The 24246-nt window shown below is 43.8% G+C and overlaps 1 long non-coding RNA gene across 2 annotated transcripts in view; it reads left to right on the top strand.

The window, feature by feature from the left end:
- The window catches only part of LOC143844570 (uncharacterized), a 58195-nt gene that overhangs the window by 21218 nt on the left and 12731 nt on the right, over nucleotides 1-24246 (top strand). The gene's annotated exons all lie outside the window — the stretch shown is intronic.

The raw sequence follows: 24246 nt of genomic DNA, 5'->3' as shown, positions 1-24246 counted from the left end.
TCCTGAGGCACTGTCTATCAAAGAGCACAAGTAATGTTCTGACTTTTAAACATGTGAACAAGTTTCTTTTGACATAATTTTAGCTGAATTTTTAATTCTATTTCATGTTTTAAAAAAATGATATAAAATACAACAAAAACAACATCGCTGTTATTTTGCTGGTTGTTTGGTGGTGCAAATGGAAAAACTCTGTAAGACCGTTTACGCACTAGAGGTTTCATGCCAGGTTGCAGGCTGGAGTTTTAGTCGTGGCAGGTTGTCCCACCTCTTCCTGCACTCACATGGGGGAGTACTTGGCCTGGTGCATCTCATCCACCCCCGATCTGTGCTCCTGACAGGGGGGTGGGGCAATGAAGTTGCCAGTGCATAAACGGTCTAAGAGAGAAAGCAGAATGACTCAGTGCCTGTTTTGCCTCAGTTTTCCCTTTGAAGACAAGAATAGGCCCATCTAGAGATGATAGCATACAAGGCAGCATACAAGGCAGGGATGCACAAGAGAGTGATTAGGATGATCAGGGGCCTGGAGAACAAGCTGAAAAGGCTGAGAGAACTAGGAATGTTCAGTCTGGGGAGGATGAGATGAGAGGGGACATGACTGGTCTCTTTAAGGATTTGAAAGTCGGTCACTTGAAAGGAGGCAGGGAGCTGTCCCCAGAGGCTAGGGTGTAAACTGCGCGGAGCTTTTATTCCAACCCCAGATCTATTCAGTCCCTGCCCTCTACACAGAATGCGATTTCCGTTTGGATTTGGGGCGATTTAAAATTTCCTTCTGCAGCAAGAAGGATTGATCTGGAGTGACCCTACCTTTATTGTGCGATATCTTAGAGTGCTTTTAACCCTCAAAATTTTAAGTCTGTTTTGAATCTGGGCTCTCCTCCATGGTAGAGGACCCGTGATTGGCCACAGGTGGTCATGTGACAAACTTGCCTTAAAGGAGAAGCCCCTAATTTCTCTGAACTTCTGTCGGTCCTGGATTTTTTCTCCCTTCTCTGCCTTTTTTGATCATCTCCCCCCTCCTCCAAGAAAAGAAAGAGGCTCCCTGCTTGGCTCCTCTCCCCCCACCCTTCAAGAAAAGAAAGAAAGAAGCTTGGCGCCTCCCCCTTCTGAACTACTCTAACCACGTGCAGAACACTTTCCTGTTTCAATGGGGGGGGGGGAAGAGGAAGTTCAAAGCGATCTGAATTCAACAGGATTGACAATGGAATAAACAAAGTAAGTGCAGACTCTGCCTAGGACTCACAATCATAGGTTTATATTACAGGCAGAAAGTTTCTGGCTGGATATTAGGATTTCTTTACTTTTTTATAGTAGTAGTTCAGCAGTGGAACTGGCTGGCTAGGGAGGAGGTGAGCTTTCCCCACACTGGCAGTCTTCAAGTAGTAGCTGGGTAAACACTTGTCAGAAATCTTCCAGGCTTATCCTGCATTAAGTAGAGAGTTGGACTAGATGGCCAGAAAGTCTCTTGATTCTATTACTTAAAAATCCACACTGAAGCCACCTTTGTTGGGAGTAGGCCTCACACATTGTTCAGGTCACAGTTTACCTGGGATTTTGCTCTTGGCAGTCAGAAGGTGATTTGAAGGCAGAGAGACTGAATACAATCTCCTTATCAAGGACAGATGAGAAGAAGAGGAAGAAGAGTTGGTTCTTATATGCCGCTTTTCCCTACCCGAAGGAGGCTCAAAGCGGCTTACAGTCGCCTTCCCATTCCTCTCCCCACAACAGACACCCTGTGAGGGAGGTGAGGCTGAGAGAGCCCTGATATCACTGCCCGGTCAGAACAGTTTTATCAGTGCTGTGGCGAGCCCAAAATCACCCAGCTGGCTGCATGTGGGGGAGCGCAGAATCGAACCTGGCATGCCAGATTAGAAGTCCGCACTCCTAACCACTACACCAAGCTGGTAGGTGATAGGACTTAGATTTACAAGGATACCAAGGGATGTGGATCAATTAAGATGGTCCATTTCTTCAGCCTGATAGATTCAACTGGAATTCAGATGGTATTGCAGCATTTTCTTATAGTTACGGTTGGTGCTCCTGTTGATGACCTGGTCTGCCTCTGGAATCATGAAATGAGCTGGGCAACTGACAGGATCCCTCACAGATATCCCCCCCACCCTTGGATGGATTTTGGAGGCCCCATCCACAGGTCTAAAGAGAGAATTCAGGGAAAGATCTGCTTCCACAAACACCTCATGCTTCATCTTTGAAAGATCCATCACTGTGAAATTCATGTAAAACGGACACTCCCCCCCCCTCTGCAAGTTGTTCAGATAGTATGGAATCAGACCTCTGCTATGCTGCCTAAGGAATCTGTGGCTGAAAAGAGATGATAAAACACGGATGTTACAAGACGTGATGAGTACCAGATGTTGAACGTGGATAGAGTGCTCCTGGGGTCCGATACGTTTTTACAGCGCAGGGTGACTAAACGTAATTAAGGAGCTAAACTGTATGCAATGCTTAGCTATGAATATAAGAGGTAATTTATATTTCTGATCAGATGACGGGCTCCTAAGGGGGGCGTATAACTTGCGGCAAGAGCTATTTTAATGTGATTAATGCAGCAATCCTAAGCATCCTTTCTTGGACGTAAGGCTCCAAAATAAATGGGGCCGACTTGTGAGGATCAGGTTTTAAGTCTGCATTTGAAGGGCCGGCAGAATTTACTGCAGAGTTCATATTTGACGGTTAGGGTCAGCATGAAAAATTGATACAGCATTTGTTCATTTCGATGGCAGTTTGAAGGAGCTGGGCCGGGAATGAAAGCAACAAAGAGTCCGGTGACACCTCAAAGACTTAGCACATTCACACAAATGGGGCGCTTGTCAGCTGCTTATATGGGGAACGCAGCCTGCATGATCCCCTTTGGCCTTTGGGAACTGGAGAGCAAAGCATCTTTTCTAGGTGGGCATGGAATGGAAGCTATACCCACATGGAAAATTCATGCACTGCCCAAGTTGAATGGGACAGTGATTGTGCAGCTTTCACTCCTGATATGCGTGGCTGCCAGGCTCCAGGTGAGGTTACTGTAACTCACTCTGCGCGGGCCTTTCCCTGACCTGGAGATTATAACTGGAACTGCCTGGGTCCTCACAAGGACCCCGTGGAGAGCCCACATTCGTCCTGCACTGGTTGCTGGTTGAATTCTGGATCAGGTTTAAGCTCCTGGCCTTAGTCTTTAAGGCCTTATGCGGTCTGGGACCTGCATCCCTGAGGGACTGGCTCTTTGTTTTCACCCCCAGAAAAGAACTTCACTCAGCAAATTCCAACTTGCTGGTGGTTCCCAGCCCCAGAGAAATGAACTTGGCCGTGACCACAGCCAGAGTCTTTTGGACCCTGACCCCAGCCTGGTGGAATGGGCTGCTAGTGAAGACCTGGACCCTCAGTCCAGCTTGGTGTAGTGGTTAGGAGTACGGACTTGTAATGTGGCGAGCCGGGTTTGATTCTGCACTCCCCCACATGCAACCAGCTGGGTGTGCATTACTGTGCACACTCAGAGCCACCCCCCAAAAAGGTGGGGAAGATATGATGAGAGGTGGGACCACCCACTCTCACAAAGAAAATGCCACAATTGGACTCCTGACCAATGACAGGAGAAAACCACAGATGCAGAATATTGGGAGCAAATTCGAAGGCTGCATTTAGAATCCAATGCAGTGAAAACATGCCACAAATCATAACTAAGGCATCAGTCAATGTCAAGAAGTCAGAAGATGGTAGGATTATGTCACAGGGGAAGTCAAAACATGGAAATGTAATGAAAAGCTTTATATAAAGGTGCTCTTTGCTACCAGGCATAGGATTTGAACACTGTCACAGGTCTAGCACTGAAACAAGAATGTGGCCGGCTGTGTTGTCAATGTATATTGTTTCCTCCTACCTGGGGCAACAGATAAAAGAGTTGGTTAAAAAAAAACCCTTGAATTCCATTAGTATCTCAGATTAAAATCGACACTACTCATTTTCACTTGTGTTTTATGTTACTTTTTCCATCTGTTCATTTCTTGGCATGTATTGGTGATCTGATAAGGTTTATTCTTGAGTGGAGTACAGGTGGCCGTCATAGTGAAAAATGCTTTTCACAGCGATGATGAACTCCTCATAGACACATGCTAGAAAAAAAATCATAATCCTTTTTTTTTTGTGGGATGCTGATAAATCCCAAGACTTCTCTCCCAAATGTACAAATCCCCTTGGAAAGGTGTATAGCTCCTCCAGGATCCCATTTCTCAAGACTTTAATGAACATGTCATGAATACTTATCGCATTCCCTAGTCCCTCAAAGTCATTACCTTATCAAAGAAGGAAACTTGATTTGTCCGGCATCATTTGTTCATGACAAGTAATCATACTGTTTTGAGGTCAGTTTATCACCACACAATCATTTTCTCAGGTTTGTGCACCTTGACTAGAGTGGGAAGGAATGCAGATCATGATAACTTCAAAGACTACTTGGACAATTGGAAAAAAATTCAAGTCAATCCCGGTTGATATTATTTATCACAAACCTTGAGTTGTTAGATTAAACCCAGTAGTTGGTTCTCTACAGTTTGGATCCAGATGGGGACCGGACTGACTGCAGATTGATTTTAGCCATTGTGGTGTTCTCATATGCGTGGCTAAGGTACACTCATCTACTCTTGTGGCAGCTTATTGTATGATGTTAGCTAAATCTGAATGTAAGCCATTGTACATCTGTGGGAGATCAAAAAATCATTACTGCAGGTAAACTCACCATCTGGCCAGAGTGGGTTAGAGGAAAGATCATCTTGATCCATTCCTATCACCTCATTAAATAGTTGTGTTGCTCATTTGTTATATGAGATCCTGCCACACATTTTTTGGTCAAAGTTGTTCTTCCCTTCTTGAGACATCATATTTTCCTGGGGCTGAGTGGGGAAAATGTAATTCTTTCCCCAGCTGGTGGAGCCATTGTGATTTGTAGCACTACCTGGGATCTGACTGCAGGAGTGCCACGGGAGTCTATTGGCTAGTGCCTGTGCTGTTATCAAGAGAGCTGAAGTTTCCAAGGATCGAAAGAGAGGATGGGTTGTTAGAGGGCTGTAAACATCTGGATTTGAAGAGGCCTGAATGGGGCTGCTTTGGATCTCTCAACCCAAAAGGCATGCACACATGTTTGTTTTGTGAAAAGTGGCATCCATACTTGCTGTCCTCCCTTTCCTTTGTGATAGAGGGTAGTGCCTCACCAATGGAGAGGGCTATGGCCTACCAGTTGTTACTGCTGAACTTCCAATGGCATAATTCATTTAACATTTGCACTCTTGCTGCATTAATGCAAAGGTAACTATAAATCCTGTTGACTATTGTTTGCATATTGCTTGTCAGTGGGTCAAATTTGGCTCAGACAACATGTGAACAATGTGTGAAGCTAAAAGCTATTAATTATCTTTTTCAGTTCTCTTGATGCTCTTATAACACATTTTAGTCCCAGGTGATTTACTTTAACAAATATTAATACAGGATTAACTGACACCAAGCCACTGTAATGTATACGATTACATTAACTTTTCAGTAACAGGTCATTATGACAGTATCAGGGAGTTAAGTAATTATTTTGCCAGTGGAGCAGGTGGTGGGAAGTGCGTGGGACGAATTCTCTCTCTTCAATTGCATGGCTGCTTTTATAAAGCCTTTGTATAAACCTGTGGCGAGTTCACATTTAGAATGTTGTATATTCTGATCAATCGGCCTTGGTTTATTTTAGCTGCCTTGAATCTGAGGAGATAAGGCAGGATATAAAGACTTTAAATAAATAATCAGACTAACATAGGGTAGCCAGCTTCTGGGTGGGGATTGGAGATCTCCTGGAATTGATGTCCAAACTACATAAATCATATATTTATCATTTATTTTTAAACCATTTATTCCACTTCTCCTGGAGAAAATGGCTGCTACCCACTGATAAGGATGCCAGCCCCAGGTTAAGACATTCTAGGAAATTTTGGAGGTGGACTATGGAGAATGTGGAAAATGTACAATAGAATCCATTCTCCAAAGTAGCCATATTCTCCAGGGGAAGTAATCTGTATTTCCCAGGGATCAATTATAATTCTGAGAGAACTCCAGGCCCTGGAGGATGGCACCCTGCCTACCAAGATCCCTACCTTTCCTAAACCCCACTCTACAGGCTCGGATCTCCAGGTATTTCCGAATCTAAGGCTATCCACCTTAACGTGTGCTTCAAAACAATGATGTCCAGTTTCCCCGCTTTGTTGACTGAGGCTCTGGCAATAGCAGTCAAGCAAAATGATTAATGATATATACAAATTGATTTTTATACTGCCCCTCTTGGATTAGCCACCTCAGGGCAGTGAACAACAGTCTCAATGTACATCAACAATAAAACCATGAAATTTGGATTTTCAATAAACCAATAAAACAATATCCGTAAATATTAAAACAATAAATTAAACAGCTGTCAGCACCAGTAGTTGATTACAGTAATTACATGGATGGTTAATTTTGCCAGCATAGGTGTCACTAGGAGGTAGGAGTCGGAGGGGGGGGGGAGGAACAGGAAACGGGCCGGGAGTTAAGCATAGACAAGTTAAAATAATGTCTTCCATGAATGGTATTATAGAGAGTAATCTGAAGAAATTACTTCTGGAATTCCAGAAAATTGTGAATAAACCAGGTCTCCGTGCTCTAAATGAATTAGCAGAAGTCAGAAACCACTGAGAAATATATTAATTAGAAGTCAGAACATTTTAAACCTGGAAAAAAGGAAGTTTAAATATTTGAGAATGTATCGCTCAGAATATGGAAAACAGGTGAGAAAATATTTTTGACAAATTGTCCAGGAAAATTGGTTGTGACTTAAGGAGCAATTTGAAATTGTCAGTAATGGGCAGAGTATCAATAGGTAAGACGAATACTTCCCCTAAATTACTCCATCATCTTTGGATTCTCAATTAAGTATAATGCTATGGAATCTACTCTCCAAAGCAGCTATTTTTCTCCAGGGGAGCTGTACCCTGTTGCCTGGGATAAACTGCGAAACTGGGGGATCTCCAGATTCTACCTGGAATCTGTCATCTCAAATAATAATAAGAAGAAGAGTTGGTTCTTATATGCAGCTTTTCTCTACCCGGAGTCTCAAAGTGGCTTGCAGTTGCCTTCCCTTTCCTCTCCCCACAACAGACACCCTGTGAGGTGGGTGAGGCTGAGAGAGTTCTGATATCGCTGCTTGGTCAGAACAGTTTTATCAGTGCCGTAGGGAGCCCAAGGTCACCCAGCTGGCTGCATGTGGGGAAGAGCAGAATCGAACCTGGCATGCCAGATTAGAAGTCCGCACTCCTAACCACTACACCAAACTGGCACCAAAGTTGAGCAGATGCAGAGAAGAGTTGGTTGGTTCTGAGTACAAGGAAAACAGAGAAGCGCAAGGCATGAAGGCGGGATGGCTGGCATGCGGAAGGCCGGGCTGAATACTAGGAGGCCAGGGAAAGGGAGTGGTGCAGCCACCCTGATGATCTTTACTGGAAGTGCCTAAATAAAGCCCGCTTAACTGGCTGTCACTACTCCCATGTGAGTCCTTCTGTTCAGAGACGGAACATGACACAGCTTGCTAAGGCCTCCCACAAAGGGATTTCAGGTGCCCCAGGCAGGTGAGGAATGAAACCCCAAGGTGACATATATGAGAGCGATTGGCCCACATTCACAGAATGGCTAAGCGAGGGTCTGACTCCAGCCTCCAGCCCCAATTCTAGCTTGCCATCTGAAGAACTACTCCCTCGGCCATATGTACAATGAAATGTGTGCTAACCAAATGGACCACAAAGGCAACATTTAAGCAAAATATTTTGCTTAATGACCATTTATCGATGCTGATAGATTCAGGTGGGTAGCTGTGAAAGCTCCTACCCAGAATTAAACTTTGTTGGCCTTAAAGGTGCCCCTGGACTCCAGCTTTGCTCCTTTATCCACGCCTAAGTGCACCCTGGCCTCATCATACCCCCAGGTTGGTTGTAGTGAAATGTTGGTTCCCTACTGGCAGAGATGAAATCCTCATCCCATCAGGGCAAAGCGAACTTTCTCCGAACAATTTCAGACCAACGTGGGAGAAAGTCCTGGAACAATCAAGGAGAGCGGCATGATTTCTCCGGTATGAAAATCGGGATAACTATCGAATATGTTTCTGTTTTCCTTTATCCATCGTGGAAAGTATTCCTACAGTGCTTTGACTTGCAGCAAGGGTGGAGGGAGCCGAACAATGTTTTCAAAGCCTGCGAACACTTATAAGACAGATGGTTCGACAGCAGCTTGAGCAGAACGGGTTGCTATGCTTTGTCCCTTCAAATCTGTCTGTGGCTGCAACCTGAGAGGCCCAGCAGTGCGTCTAGGATCAGTTATTAGTAAGGGCACAAGCTGTTACTGAGTGTGAAGCAGGCTCTTGGTGTTCAGCCAGCAATATAGTGTTGGACTGGTTCCTTCAAGTGTGCCATAGATTTATTTCCCTCAAGACGGTCCACGTGCTCTGCTGGACTTGACAGAAACTGTAATAGAAAATGACCAGCAGAATGTAAGGTATCCAATATCTCCCCTGGCTTCCCCAAGGATCGCTTGTTGCAACTATTGCCTTGCCAAGGGCAACAGAACTGGGGATCTCAGCTGTTTTTAAGCGGGATACCTCAGGCCAGCAGGACTCGAGCGAACCCGAGAGAGTCTCGTATGTCTTTGAACTTGGGGGTGGGGGAGGACTGCGTCGATTAAAGAGGGCCTCTGGGTAGAAATGGATGCAGTGGAGTCTGTTCCTTCAGTACACCTAGGACAATCGGAGAATCCTTTGTGGTGATTTCTAGGGGTCCCTTTAAACGTTATGTTAGCACTGTGGGAGCTATTTCTCTGTGGGTCATGTGCTTCTGTACTACTTAATGGCCTGGAAGCATAAGGATGGAGCCAATCCCTCTGGTCCTGAACAGAAAAGAGAGCCAGTGGGGTGTAGTGATCAGAGTGTCAGATCTGGGGTTCGAGCTCAGGTTCATATCTCCAATCTGGCAGGGCATTTCGTTGGGTGATCTTGAGCCAGTTGTACTCCCAGAGCTGTTTTATGAAGACAAACTGGAGAAGGGGACAGTTAAATCCCCATTGGGTAAAAAACTGAGATAGAAATACATGTCTGTCCGTCTGTCTGTCTGTCTAAATTATCCCTACTCATAGTTGGCAAGGAATTTGCGTTCTAGGCCCACACACAGGATCGGAACTTGCCTAGAATTTTGCAGGGGTGCAAGGGAGGGGTGATTTTGTAAGTGTGCATGAGTGTGTGTCCTGATTTTCCCTTATGTGGGAAATCTCTGATCCCATCAAGTTTTTCCTGGGTGTCCCATTTCCCCAAGGCACAGGGTTTCAGGGAGTGTTTTTGGCTCCTGTGGGAAGATGGAATTGGCAGAAACCACCATTCCTCCTTCCAGCCATGGAAATTCTAGGCAGGATCCTCTCTCTCTGTCTCTCTCTCCTCTCCTCTCCTCTCCTCTCCTCTCCTCTCCTCTCCTCTCCTCTCCTCTCCTCTCCTCTCCTCTCCTCTCCTCTCCTCTCCTCTCCTCTCCTCTCCTCTCCTCTCCTCTCCTCTCCTCTCCTCTCCTCTCCTCTCCTCTCCTCTCCTCTCCTCCCTCAGACCCCATTTGTGATCTGCTAGGTCAGACTTGTGAAAAGAGAAGACACTTTCTCAGATCTGATGTAACTTTTAAAGGTGACAAAGATCCTGCCCCTTGTGTCCCTTCTGGAGTGTCCATGACCCAGGCCTCTTTCAGGCCTCCAAGCCATTCTATGATAGGAACGCATTGTGAAAAACGGACAGCATATCTGTATCTGTTTGCTTAATTTTTTATACCATGTTTAGGCCCTCGTATACTTGGTTGAGCATCTGGAACTTTTCCAGTTGAGATGATAGTTTAATAAGCTGAAACTCCATTAAGATGTGTAACCTTTAATGTGCCATTAATTAGATTGACCTCCCCCCACCTCTGCAAAAAAAAATCCAATGCATATTTGAAGGGAGCTGTGGCCAATTGTTTCGGAACATTTGCAGCTGTTTTACCAAGAAATTAATTGCAGAATTTGAGATGTGTACACAAGAGGAGACTGCGGCTCTGGATCACTGAGCCCTGCGCGAGGTGGACTGGATTCTGCAAGAGAGGGAAAGGTTAAAGAGGAGCACCTGTAGTCACAACAGGAGGTGATGCTGTAGAGACTTTCTCTGGGCCAGCAAGTGGCTGGAATTCTTCTTTTAAAGCTGTAGCTGTTTTTGGAACGTTTTCCAGAAAATGTGGTTAGTGTGCTGTGGTTTAAGGTGGGGGACAGAGGGTGGAGAAAGGGGGCTGGGTAGGCAGTGGAAAATAGCCTAAAATAATGTTAAATAAAAGGAGAGTGATCCAGTACTTAAGGATGCAAGAAGAAAGACAATTAGGGGACAATTAGGGGACAATAGGGGACAGGAAGATGGAACTAAATATTAAGAAATCCTATTGGGCAGCTACAGCAGAAGAGATTGCCCAAACAGCTGAAGAATCTTCTCCCTTGTAGGTTTGTAGGAGAAGGATGCAAATTAGCTTATAAATGTCCAGTTCTTTTAGGATTTGCCTAATTCAAGATATTATCCACTTTCTTCCAAATGACATTTGGAGGAATATGTATTTTTCCCAAAATTTTAAATGGCTAAAAATGGCATCTTTTTTTTTTGGGGGGGGGGTGATTTTTGGTGTTTAGTGTTCCTAGTTGATGTTTGTTTGCTGATGTGTCAATTGGTGCATAATTTCTCAACAGATGACAGGAGGCTAGTTGGCCAATAGTTGGCTAGATCAAACCTAAAAAGTGGAACAATGACAGAATGCTTCCAAACCAGGGGAGCTTCTCTTGTCTGATTTATCTGAAAGGAAACAAGTTCTGGAACTTTTCTCCACCACTACAGATTTAGCCTGAGACATTCAAATGGGACCTTGGGTCAGAAACCTTGGTGGATCTCATTTGACAGATATCATTGCAGGGGTGCAGTGTGTGGGGGGGTGTCATCCTGCATTTACCTGAGTATTGTTGGAAGAAGTAGAACAAAACAGCTCCTTAAAATATCTACCGAAAAGCAGAGATTCATAGTGGCAAGTTGGATCTCTGATTCATGGCCATGGAAACCACTTTCCACAAACTTGATGACCCATTGTTGTTAAGTGATCTAATAAGAAGGCAGCAGCCCTTGTACTTTTCTCTCTCACTTTTTATCCTGGATTAAGTTTCTATATCTTTTTTTGAGGTCCAATAAATCCCCTAGAACAGTGATCCCCAACCTTTTTATCACCGGGGACCGCTCAACGCCAGGGACCACTCACCGGGGACCACTCAACACCTTTTACTGAGGCCCAGTGGGGGGGGGGTAGTTTACTCCTCTACTCTCAACCACTGCCCTAACGCTCTCTGATCGCTACGGTAATGTTTAAACATCCCTTCAAATTAAGATACAAACACAATGGGAGACAATGACACCCGAAGTGTGTTGTAAAGGGCTGGGGGGGTGAAGTAAAGGGCCGGGGGGGGGGAGAAGGTGTCCTTCGCGGCCCACCTCCAATTAGACAAAGGACCACATGTGGTCTGCGGCCCACAGGTTGGGGATCTCTGCCCTAGAACATGTAATCAGTCTTTTAAATTCCCTATGCAATTGCTGGATCCTTCTTTTTGCAGTTTTGCACTCAGAACTGAACCACTTGTTTGTATTTGTAGGCTTAAATGGGCAAAGGAACAAAGACACAAATAAGATTAAAAGCTCATATAGTAGTTTGGTCTAGTGGTTAAGAATGGTGGCTTCTAATCTGGCGAGCCGGGTTTGATTCTCCGCTCCTCCACATGCAGCCAGCTGGGTGACCTTGGGCTCTTAACAGCACTGAGAGAGCTGTTCTGACCGAGCTGTAATATCAGGGCTCTCTCAGCCTCACCTACCTCACAGGGTGTCCATTGTGGGGAGAGGAAAGGGAAGGTGATTATAAACCTGCTTTGAGACTCCTTCGGAAACTGAAAAGCGGGGTATAAAAACCAACTCTTCTTCTTTTAAACTAAGACCTAAAAATCTCATCCATCATGGAGCTGACTTCAGATGACTGCAGCAGACTCTGGATGCTCCGTCCCAATTGCTGGGGCCAGGAGACTCAGCCTACTTAATTGCCCTGCTGCGGCAATTGCCCTAGTCTGCTTCCGGAAAGCCGTACAGAGCGTGGAGGAAATGAATAACAAATATAATACACAAAATGAGTACGTTTAACAATGGCAATGAAAATGGACCTTTAAAACACACAAATTGAGCTGAAAATTATTTTTGAGTGCAGTTCTGAGTAGATCATAAATATAACAAATAGATTCTTTCCTCCGTAAAAGGAAACATTTTGCTTTAAATTACCAGAAGCAATCGTGCAACGTCCCCTTGAAAAGATGTGATGTCTTGATAATATCACTGAATTGTGACTAACCGAATTCCGTGTGGCTTAGGCTAAAGGTTCAAGATGGCAATGCAGCCATATGTAAGCATACCGACCACATGTCCGGGAGGTCCATCCACTTTTGTCAAAGAGGCATCTCTGTTACTTAGGCTGAAATGCTTCACGTTGAGACCTTGCTGTTTCCTTGGGGTATGGTTTTCCACCAGCTAATGAGGCACAGGTGCACTGTTATTCCTGGCACCAATAATATTATATGTTACACAGTTCATGGTTTTTTTTTTCTTCAGTAGTCCAGTGCAAATAATGAATAGGAGGAAATACATCATCTCTTTTAACACCCAAGTCAAGGCACAGGGTTGCAAAAATTATTTAAAAACATCTCCGATTGGAAGCCATGCGCATGCTATTCTGCTATTTCTGATGCTTTTCAGATTTTGCCCTTTAACCTAATTGAATAAGAATTTGTTTTGTCCCATGGTTCTGTCCGGTAAAGCAAGTTCTTCAGGTTTGCGGGGGGGGGGGGGGAGGCAATGCAAACAACTGCCAGACCTCTTTACCAAAGGAAAATATGCAAGGAGGATGTGGCAAGTTGCATTTCCTTGTCTGCACATCCCAGACTGAAGACACAAAATGTGGATATGTGGGTTAGGTTTTTGAGGGTCACTGTGTCAGTCTGCAGTAGAAGACCTAAATTGGAGTCCAGTCTCCACCTTAGAGACCAACAGGCTATTCAGAGTAGGAGCTTTGACTCTTGAAAGCTCATTCCTTAAAAGTCTTGTTAAGCTAAGGTGCTACTGGACTCCTATTTAGGTTAATTAAAAACTGAGCTGTGGCAAAATATTAATCTTAATTAATCTGTGTGTGATGAGCTGTCACTTCAAAAAGGATGTGGACAAAACTGAGAGGGTATAGAGGAAAGCACTGAGGGTGGTCAAGCCCTGGGGACCAAGCCCTGTGAGGAAAGGCTGAGGGACTTGGGAATGTTCAGCACAGAGAAGGTGAGGTTGAGAGGAGACATGATTGCAGTTTTGAGGTATTTGAAAGGCTGTCCCTTGGAGGAGGACAGGGAAAGGTTCCTGTTGGCAGCAGAAGATAGGACTCTCAGTAATGGCTTTAAACTATGTGTAGAACAGTACCAGCCAGATATCAGGGAAAAAATGTTTCAAAGTCATAATCAGTAGTGGAATAGGCTGCCTACGGAGGTGGTGAGCTCCTCCTCATTGGCGGCCTTCAAGCCATGGCTGGAAAAATACTTATCCTGGCCTGTAGGGCCCCTTCCAACTCTATGGTTCTATGAATTCCATTCCGACTTATGGTGACTTATGAGTTAAATGACCTCTAAAGTTGAGCTGCAAAACAATGTTAAAACAATATTTTTAAAATATTACAAATATTCATTAAAGTGCACCAATAATATATTTTTAAAAAGTAAAAACAATACATATCTAATGGCACATGATCAACAATCCAAACGCATTTCGACCCACAGGGGTCTTCCTCAGTGGTCAATCTATACTTTACAATGCTCTCTTGTTTAAAAACAAATTCTAAGTTTTGCTGGGGGGGGGTTCAAGAGAAATCTGTTTGGTGTAGCCCCAACCAATGTTTCCAAAGGGTTTCTTTTTGGAGCCCACTTTCTAAAATATATATTGTCTAGGACCACCACTCTCAGCTATGGTCTTATTCTGTATCAAGAGTGCATTTCATGTGTGTCAGAAAAAGCTTTTAAAATAAATAATATAGCCAAGGGGCAGATAAAAGATAGGTAGGTTGGTGGGTTGGAAGTAGAGAAGGAAGTTTTAAAAAGGCCAGGATATGAGGGCTTTCAGGAGGAAAGAAGGAAGGAATTGTTTTGGGGAAGGGTTAACAAGATGCCACACAAGCCCATCAGTCAGTTGGCTCACAAAGCCAACAATGTTAGTTATCTATATCTATATACCTCACAAGGTGGGTATAAAAGAGAAGAGGAGGCAGGAAAAAGGGAGAGATGATTTGGTGTTTCAGGGAAGGGAAAATGAAAACAGCAGAGAAGGAGAAAAAGAAGTTGGTTCTTATATGCCACTTTTCTCTACCCGAAGGAGTCTCAAAGCGGCTTACAATCGCCTTCCCATTCCTCTCCCCACAACAGACACCCTGTGAGGGAGGTGAGGCTGAGAGAGCCCTGATATTGCTGCTTGATCAGAACAGCTTCATCAGTGCTGTGGCGAGCCCAAGGTTGACCAGCTAGTTGCATGTGGAGGAGCAGGGAATCAAACCCAGCTCACCAGGTTAGAAGTTGGTGCTCCTAATTACTACACAAAACTGGCCTCCCAGCAAGTTCTTGCAAAACGCCCCCACCACTTGTTTAATCTAATAACCTACATCAGAGCAACAGTATGAAACAGACAAAAAGAAAGCCCACTCTGGCTAAGCTGAAGAAACCTTGTCAAAAATTAAGCTCAGCACCAAAGTGGCCTGCTAAGTCAACCTGTCATTCTTAGAGTGAGAAGGTATGACAAATGAAAGCCAGGCAGGGGAATTAGAATTGTCTCTAGATGCATCTTTCTCTCAAGTTATCTAATGGCTAAATCCCCATCAAGCCTCATTGCCCAAATACCTTTTGCAAAATGTAGGGATTTTTCTAATAGTCTCAGATAGACCTGTCCAGAATGTCAGAGCCATCACATAGAATGCAAGTCAGTGGGCTATTGTCCACTTACTTGTTGGCAGGGCAGTGACTTCAAAAGGCTTTGCTCAGATGGGTGGAATTGTCTCAGGGGAACATAGCAGGAAATGCAGTCCTACATGCATGTAGGTCCATGGGTTTGTGGCTTTTAGCTAGCAGCTTGAACTGAACGTGGTAAGTGATGGTAACTAATGGAGTGTCTGCAGAAAGGGACTGGTGTCCAGATTCCACATTGCCGCTGGTCAAGCTAGCCACTCACATGCCAGTTTTTTTTTCCCCAGACCATATTATCCTGGAATTCCACTCGTGGAACTCTTGTTTCCTATGTCATTCAGTCTCTTAGTAATGTGACACAGTTTACTAATGTAACAGGATTAACTTTTGCTTACATATTCCTACTGTTATGATGGCCAGTTCTTAGTCTGACGAAGAGTGCTTGCACTCGAAAGCTCACACGTTGAATAAATCTTTGTTGGTCTTAAAGGTGCTCCTGGACTCTGATTTTATTGAGTCTCTTAATAACACTTTGATTTTGGAGATGCTTCCTGTTTGCAAGGATGCAAGCCTAGATCATGCACAACTACATTAGGCAGCCTTGTCTGAGAACGGGTGTTTAAGATTCATGGGAAATGTTTCTTTTACTTCTGGCATGCTAGCAGTTCTGGTACTTTACACTAGTTTGTTCCCTCAGCAAACTGTTGGGAATTACTGCTTGCTGTTTTCCCATTTGAACCATCCCTGTTGGCACATCTGAAAATAAAACATTGATACACATCACTAAATCTTGCATCTGAACCTTTTCAGGGGCTCATGTTCTAATTTTCCAAGCACATTTTCCCCTTTTAATCTGAGATGGTGATGAGGTAGCACAAGCTATAGAATGATTCAGACTTTCCATTTCTTTATGATGTGTGTAAGATTTATAACCTTCTAAATAATGGCATTTGGTTGTAAGCATTCAGATTAGCAAGTTTGAATGTGATCATTTATTTATAGCAGCAGTTAGGGGCTTGGGGGAGGAGGGTAATGCCCATCTCTGTTTATGACCATAAACTGCTTCTGATATGGTTCCATCCCAAGAGGTCCAAGGCAGACCTCTGTGGATGAAAATTCCAGAAGCCCATTCAATAGCTGTAGTCAGAATGACCCTTCAAGTTGCATTGTGCATTTAGCATTGTGCTAAATACAGTCCCTGTGGGCATAACAACAGACACAGATCTGCACAACATTAATCTATCAAGAAAAGGATGGGAATTTTGAAGAGCCAAGGGATGCAATTCACCTGGAGGTTCTCATCTCTAAGCCCGATTGAAATTAATGGGAGCTTTTCTGGAGCATGATTCTTATGTATTTTGTATTCATTTCAATGTTCTGTCCAGCATAGCTCAGGCTAGCCTGATCTTTTCATATCTTGGATACTAAGCAGGGTTATCCCTAGTTATTATTTGGATGGGAAACCACCAAGGAGGCCAATGGCTGCGTTGCGTCAGACAATGGCAAACCACTAGAGACATATCTATGGAAAATAGAACTATGGCAAACACCCCTTGATAACCCCAACATGCTGACATTACTTCCAGGTGATGTCAGTATGTCAGGTTATGTTCTGGAGTCCTTCTAGCTTTGGGGTAATCTCAAGCCAAGCTTGTTAATCTTTTAATTAATAAATGAAGGCACAATATGAAAATTATAACTGTACCTTCCTTGCTTTCACTGATGAAAACTGGTCCATGATATGATCAAGGTCAGTTTTTTCAGCGTCTTCTCTTTGTAGTTTGATCATTAAAAACAGATCATACTTCTGAAAAAAACTCATTTTTCACTATCTGAAGATGGCTTTTCTGACTTTAATAGGAATTGCTCAGTAGCTCTTTCCCATCAGATGGCACCCAGGGCATGTGCTATATCTGCCATAACTTCATCACAAACCACCTCTGAACGTCTTTTGCATTGAATATTGGAAAGGGTTGCTGTGACTTGACAGCAAAACCCAAAAAATTTGTTTGAAAAGGGTTCATACAGTAGAATATCCAGGTTAGTTAGTAATGTCTTAAGAGAAGTGGAATTACTATGTATATCAAGAGTCACCTGGAGTATTCAGATGGTAGGCTACTATTGCACAAACTAGTGCTATAGAGTGCAACCAGGAGCATGAGATATGTCTGACAAAAAGGTAGATAACATCATAAATAAATAAATAAATTCTCCCTCCACCCAACATCATCTGTTGATGATCAACCAACTGGAATGCACAGCCTGACTTGATCTTATGATGGTCTTCTTAGCCTTGTGGACCAGTATGAAAAAATTATTTTGTGTCCTTAGCCTTCCAAATAACTCTTTTGACAGTTTGACCCTCTCCCCAGGGAACTGAAACACAGATTCTGTGTGGTGGTTCAGACTCTTCATCAGAAAACCCCTAGTGACCTTCATTAAGCTACCATTCTTAAGGATTTGTTTTTAGAAAAACCATGATAGTTAAATTGGGATATAACATATTCAAACATATTTTGATAGAATGCAGGTGCTATTGTGCTCTGATGGTGGGCTGGTAGTTGGACTTAGGCTGTCTGTTGTTATATACACATGGGATTCCTTCTCTTGGAGGTTCGGGTTTTATTATTTCTCTTTTTAATTCACTTCAACTTGCTAAAAAGATGAAGTGGACAAGAACAGAGAGATGGCAATGAAAGAACTAAAGACAAAGTGCTCAAAGACAAAATAAACAAAACACCAGCTTTTACATGCAATCCTAAACAGAATACACCCTTCTAAGTGCCAGGACACCAATGAATGGATACCAATGAATGGCACAACAGTTCACTTTAAAAATGAAATTACCACCCATTTTCTTTGGAGCACTATTGTTACTAGTGAGCCTATATAAATAATCTTTCCATCTAACTGAGGCATGAATTGCCGTCTTACCGTCCTAAACACACAAATGTTATCATCCACCTAGATGAAACCATTGATAGGTGTCCTGTTATTTGTAATAAAGTTTCAATGGCGTGAAAGGAAGCTGCCAACTTTTCAGTGTCTGTCCAGTAGGCAAACATGCATTTTCAACAGCTGTGATCATTTGTTCACTGAGCCTCTCATAACCTCCCATAAGCTCTATGACTGGTAAGCAACTGTGGTAGTGGATTCCATTTCGCTAATAAGACTCAGAAAGAAATAGTGTTTATAAAAAATGGAGTGACTGGTTTGCTTCCCTGTGAAATAAAATGTGGACTGCAGCGATAACAGGGAAGATCCAGGTGTTGTTGTGCCCGGATGGTAGAATGGTCATTGTTTGGACTTAGGCTGCCTTATCTGGAATAACGCATGAGGATATCTCAGGAGCCCCTAACCCTTTTGAACTTGTAGGCACCTTTGGAATTCTGATGCAGTGTGGTGGATGCAGCCACAAAATGGCTGTCACAGGAGGTGGAGCCAATCATATTTCCAGTGACCAATCCAAAGCCTTGCTGAGCAAAATATCCACCTGGCCCTACTCACTTTCTGAAAATGCTTAGCAGACACAAGGAAAGGTGTTGGCAGGCAGAGTAGTGTCTATGGGCACTGCACTAGGGAGCCCCTGGGGGGGCTGTTGCAGTTTTTATTGCCAGTGTTGCTGTTGCCATTTTAACAGACATTATGTTGTTTAATAGATCATTTTCTTGGTTTCTTTTTAAACTTTAGTTTGAGCTGCCATGGGAATTTTGTGTTGAGAGATAGCATACAAATGCGTTCGATTAAATAATACATAATATGTCTTTTCGCAAAACATAGGCCCGTTTTTGGATTAAGAGGGAAGATTAAAAAACAAAAACCCAAGGCATACTGGCCAAATACTACTTTTCAAAACCTAATCTGCTTCTTTGCTCCAGTGAGCAAAACATAATGTCAGTTGTATGTCAGAGTGCAGAACGGATTCCCAAGGCCAGTGCTGGACAACCCCCCCCCCCCAATTGCTTGAGACTCTTAAAAGTGGATTAGACAGCAGACTTAAAATTACCCTGTAGGGAACAATCTTGCATTGACAGTGTGATGGAATAGATGACCTCATAGTACAGCTGTGAGGGGGGAGAATTTAACATATGAGTTTTTCTTCTCCCATAAAGCTATTTGGTGATACACCTCCGAAGAAATAAACTTAGACGGTAAAGCTGGATTCATAAAACTTCAGCAGAGAGCTGTAACATAGTCAGTCTCAGATAGTGTATACCTTGTATCTATATTACCTTACGGTGTACATAATAAACAGTGATGACCTTTCCTTCATATGCTCGAGAAGAATGAGAAACAATTTCACGTTCCATAAGTAGTATATTTCAGATTTCACATAGAGATTTTCTCTTATACGGATACCATAAAGGATGTTATCTCAGATTTTTGACATTCGTTACAGTCTTCTTCTAACTTACACAATAACAAAAAATGTATTTTCTCAGTCAATTCCAAGAACAATGGGCAGGGCGAGCATTCTTCTTGAAGGTGCAGGGCAGCCTGCTTAAAAACAACCTCCAAGGGTTTTTGCTTTCCTCGTTGCCCAGTCATAGGCCAGGGTTGGATGGATTTACTAGGAAAGTTCCTGGTAGGTCATTGCCCTGGAGAGCCACTGGCAGTCAAGAGCAAGTAAAGCTAAGTGGTCCCTGTGGTGCTGATACAACCCCAGAATTTTCTAAGCTCTGCCTAAGGTCATGGTGACCATGGCAACAGATGTCGACTTCCTGCTTTCTCCAGGGTTCCTTTAACATCCCAGTCCACTCCTGCTTCAGTCTCAGAGATGGGAGCATGATTTCTGGCTACTGGTAATGTGTTAGGGCTTCCCTTATGGTTTGGATTTAGCAGAGACTTTCAAAATAAAGTTTGGATGAAATGTGTCACCCACATCACTTGCACTCGGTGGGATTTGACATCTTTCCGCAGGGCCTGCAAAACGGAGCTCTTCCGGCAGGTCTATGGTTGAGGCTGGGGTTGGCGAGGGATATCAACTGTCCCCCCCCCCCCCCCGGCTCCTTGAACATCGCTGGCTCCCTTCTTCTCGCCCCCCCCAGCAATGGGGGTAGGAAGGGGTTCTTTGCGTCTGCCATGTTGTGATGGTTTTAAGTTTTTAATGGGAGTTTTAATGGAGTTTTAAGACATTGTGACCTGCCACAAGCCACTTAGGGAGTAGCGGGAAATAAATCGAAAATAATCATCATCATCATCATCATCATCATCAGTGGACATCCTAGTGAAGAGAAAGATAGGTGATTGTGCAATTGGGGCCAGCTGAACAGATAGACCATTTTCAGGGGGAAAGATTGGAACATAAAAAGAGCCCTGCTGGATCAGATGGATAGTTCATCTAGTTCAGCATCTTGTCTCACACAGTGGCCAACCAGTTCTTCTGGACAACCAACAACAGGGCATAGAGCAGGGGTAGTCAAACTGTGGCCCTCCAGATGTCCATGGACTACAATTCCCATGAGCCCCTGCCAGCGAATGCTGGCAGGGGCTGATGAGAATTGTAGTCCATGGACATCTGGAGGGCCACAGTTTGACTACCCCTGGCATAGAGGATGAGGCCTTTCCCTGATGTTGCCTCCTATCTCTGCAACTCAGAGGCTTAGTGCCTCTAAATGCAGAGATCCCCCTCAGTCACCATGAATCCTCCATGAATCCTCCATGAATCTATCTAATCCATGAATCTATCTAATCCCCTTTTAAAGCTGTGTATTTCTGTGGCAAATTCCACATTTTAACTGCTCTCTGTGTAAAGTCGTATTTCCTTTTATCCATCCTGAACCTACTGCACATCAGCTTCCTTGGATGCCATCGAGGTTTAATATTTGGGGAGAGGGAGAAAATGTCTCTTTGTCAACTCTCTCTACACCATGCATGATTTGATAAACCTCTGTCCTGTCCCCTCTCCCCATAGTTTCTTTTCTATACTGAAAAGTCCCAGACTCTTCAGTCTATTTTTTTCTTCATAAGGAAGGTGCTCTAACCTTGGCTTACTTTTGCTTATCTATTCCCACTGTCACGATGGTCAGTTCATAGTCTGAGGAAGAGTGCTTGCACTCAAAAGCTCACGCCTTGAATAAATCTTTGTTGGTCTTAAAGGTGCCACTGGACTCTGATTTTGTTTTGTTGTGCTTGGCTTGCCAGTCAAGTTTCTTCTTCAGAGTGGTCCGTCCACAAAACGGGTTGCTGAGCAGAAGTTCCCTGTCTCTAGAGTCCTTTCAAGAGGCTACTCTGTAAATCAGCACAGCACCTCTTGGCTTTAAAAGATTCCCAGTGAAGTCACCACACGGTTAGAGTGGTCTGCAGCAAAAAACAGATCGACCAGGGAGCCAGCCTTTTCTCATGTTTGGTATGTTCCTACTGTTAGCTCAAAAATTCAAACAATGCTCGTGCATGCTTGCTCATATAGGTGATTTTTCTAATACACTAACGACAGAAGACAGCTTCTCACCCAACATATAAAGTCATCTGTTATTTTTCCAGCTAGGGAAATTGTTAGTTTTTAATGCTGCTTTTTCAGCTGGAACAATTTAGTGAGCCAGGATCAATGTGAAATGCAGCACATCAATCATTTCCTATGGATCACAAACCAAAGCCAAGCAGAAAAAGAACTTTGCTCATCAGCACTAAATCAAGCAACCCCTCCCATCTTCCCACTGAGGAGTTTTTTTTTTTTAGGGGGGGAGGATTGCACACAGAAGGAGCAAAATGTTTACATGAATCGCTTCGCATCACTTCAGTTACACAATGAAAAAGTAGCTCATGTTTTTAAGAGTAGTTCTTCCACCGAATTGCATCTGGAACCTGATCGTCTACTGACCACCATCTCTTTGGGTTGTAGTGACTCATCACAGTCATCAATAGTTACCATTTTCAATCAGTCTTGCCACTATTTTTTCCTGCCATCTCTATCGTGTGCAAAAACATTGTGATAATTAGTACGGGAGATCAACAGAACCTTCGAGTTTTTGTTAGGTATGGAAGGCCCTTGGTAAGTGACACATTGAATTACATGTTACAAACAATTTAGTTTTCAGTGCAAGCTTTAAATGAAGAAGAAGAGTTGGTTCTTATATGCTGCTTTTCTCTACCCGAAGGAGGCTCAAAGCGGCTTACAATCTCCCTCCCTTTCCTCTCCCCACAACAGACACCCTGTGAGATGGGTGAGGCTGAGAGAGCCCCGATATCACTGCTCAGTCAGAAGAGTTTTATCAGTGCTGTGGCGAGCCCAAGGTCACCCAGCTGGCTGCATGTGGGGGAGTGCAGAATCGAACCTGGCATGCCAGATTAGAAGTCCGCACTCCTAACCACTACAGCAAGCTGGCTCTCTTTGTAATTCAGGGGAACACCCCCCTCCCTGAAAAGTCCATCCCATCTTCTGTTGTTGCTAAAAATAATGCACAGAGACGGGGTGTGTGTGTGTGTGTGTGTGTCATGTCACCCCTTGACCAAAGTTTCAGAACCCCTCTTGGGGCTCTGACCTTGAGCTGCTGTCATCCCCCTTCCTGTTCCCCAGGTTCCTGGCCATCTGGAACCACATCGCTGTCTGGGTGTCATGACTGTGTTTCTGCCTTGAGGTGTCAAGGCATAAACTGTACCACCCTTGATGATAAGGGATGTGTGCTGTGTGGTTTTGAATTGTGGGCCCAAATGGCCCCAGTGGGGAGGCAGGCTTTGCCCTATATCTATTCCAAGCTTTCTCCTAACCCTAGATTCAGCAACGAAGAATCTTGTGGAAGGTGTCTCCTGAATAAACTTCCAAGTTTCTACACAGGACTTCGAGTTTGCCTTTCTTGGGAGAAATGTCTGATGGGGGGGGGGGGGGGGAAGTACCATATCTGGAATCTATTTCCTGGGCTGATTGATTTATGTGACAGCTTGCTGTAATGGTTTTCATGCACATATATATGCTGCAGTACAGAATCTATGACTTTATGGGACCTCACGATCTGAGGATCTTAGAACTATGTTTTTCATATGGTCTCAAAGGATACTCTCACATGTCTTCCTTTATGATCAAATTGGAATCAACTGCAAATCAGCATGGGAAAGCACTGGGAAGAGGCATACATGTGGCCACACCTACCCATCACTAGACACCGATAGCAGTGGGTGAACCAGGTCTGATCCAGATGAGAAAGAGAGACCGTTTATGCACTGGAGGTTTCATGCTGTGCTGCGGGCTGGAGTTTTAGTCGTGGCAGGTTGCCCCACCTCTTCCTGCACCCACACGGGGGAGCATTTGGCCTGGTGCACCTCATCCGCCTCCTATTTGTGCTCCTGCATGGGAGCTGGGGCAGTGAAATTCCCAGTGCATAAACGGTCAGGGAGAGTACAATAATGTCCTGAACAAAGCTTGGCCAGCTACTATTATAGGAAATCACATGGTAGAGGCATTTCACCTGTCCCTTTGAGTATCTTTCACGCATTCATGCTAACATTGTTCATGCAGAGCCAGAAGTGGAGATGTTTGGGATGTACATGAAGACAGTAACAAACATAATTATTATGTTCACATTATAAACCCAGTTAAATCAAAAGCTGCTTTAAACTACATGATTAAATAATTGAGTAAGTCCCTGTGGAAGGTTTCCATAGATAGAAGGGATTTCTGCCTGCAGAGTATGGCTTTTCCATTACCCCTTCACTCCAAATGCCTTCTGAAACACTATTTGTGGAGAATGGGGGAATTAGAGTCTGCAGCAAGGGTGGGAAGTCAGTGAAAATCCCCCTTCCTCTGCCTTCATGGGATTTGAGCCAGATTCGAGTTATGCTGAGAACACCTCTGTAAACCGCTTACCAGATTATGTTGTTTCCGCTTATTGTGTCGTTGTGTATGGCGCAGCAAAGCTGAAGTCTGGGTTCATTGCAAGCCCTGGTACCAATGTCTATATTCAAATTAGATATTAATGTGAGTGAGGAGTTGTTTAAGATTGGGGAGTTGTCTCTGGGCAAGAAAAGTTTTATCCTCCAGTATTTGTAAAAGATAATTGTCATTATCTAGTAGAAGTTGTAAGTTGCATATCATGTTTTGAATTGTTTTGCATTGAGAGCTATGTTCTTTTATTGTCTCTTTTGGGCCTGTCTTGCAACATGTGTTCTCTGGGTACCATTCCAGCTCTGTAAATCTTGAATTCTTCAGGTTGT

Source organism: Paroedura picta, chromosome 9 (genome assembly GCF_049243985.1).
Source record: "Paroedura picta isolate Pp20150507F chromosome 9, Ppicta_v3.0, whole genome shotgun sequence".
Taxonomy (NCBI): domain Eukaryota; kingdom Metazoa; phylum Chordata; class Lepidosauria; order Squamata; family Gekkonidae; genus Paroedura; species Paroedura picta.
Note: the sequence above shows the minus strand (reverse complement) of the source record. Positions and strands in the feature narration are given on the sequence as shown.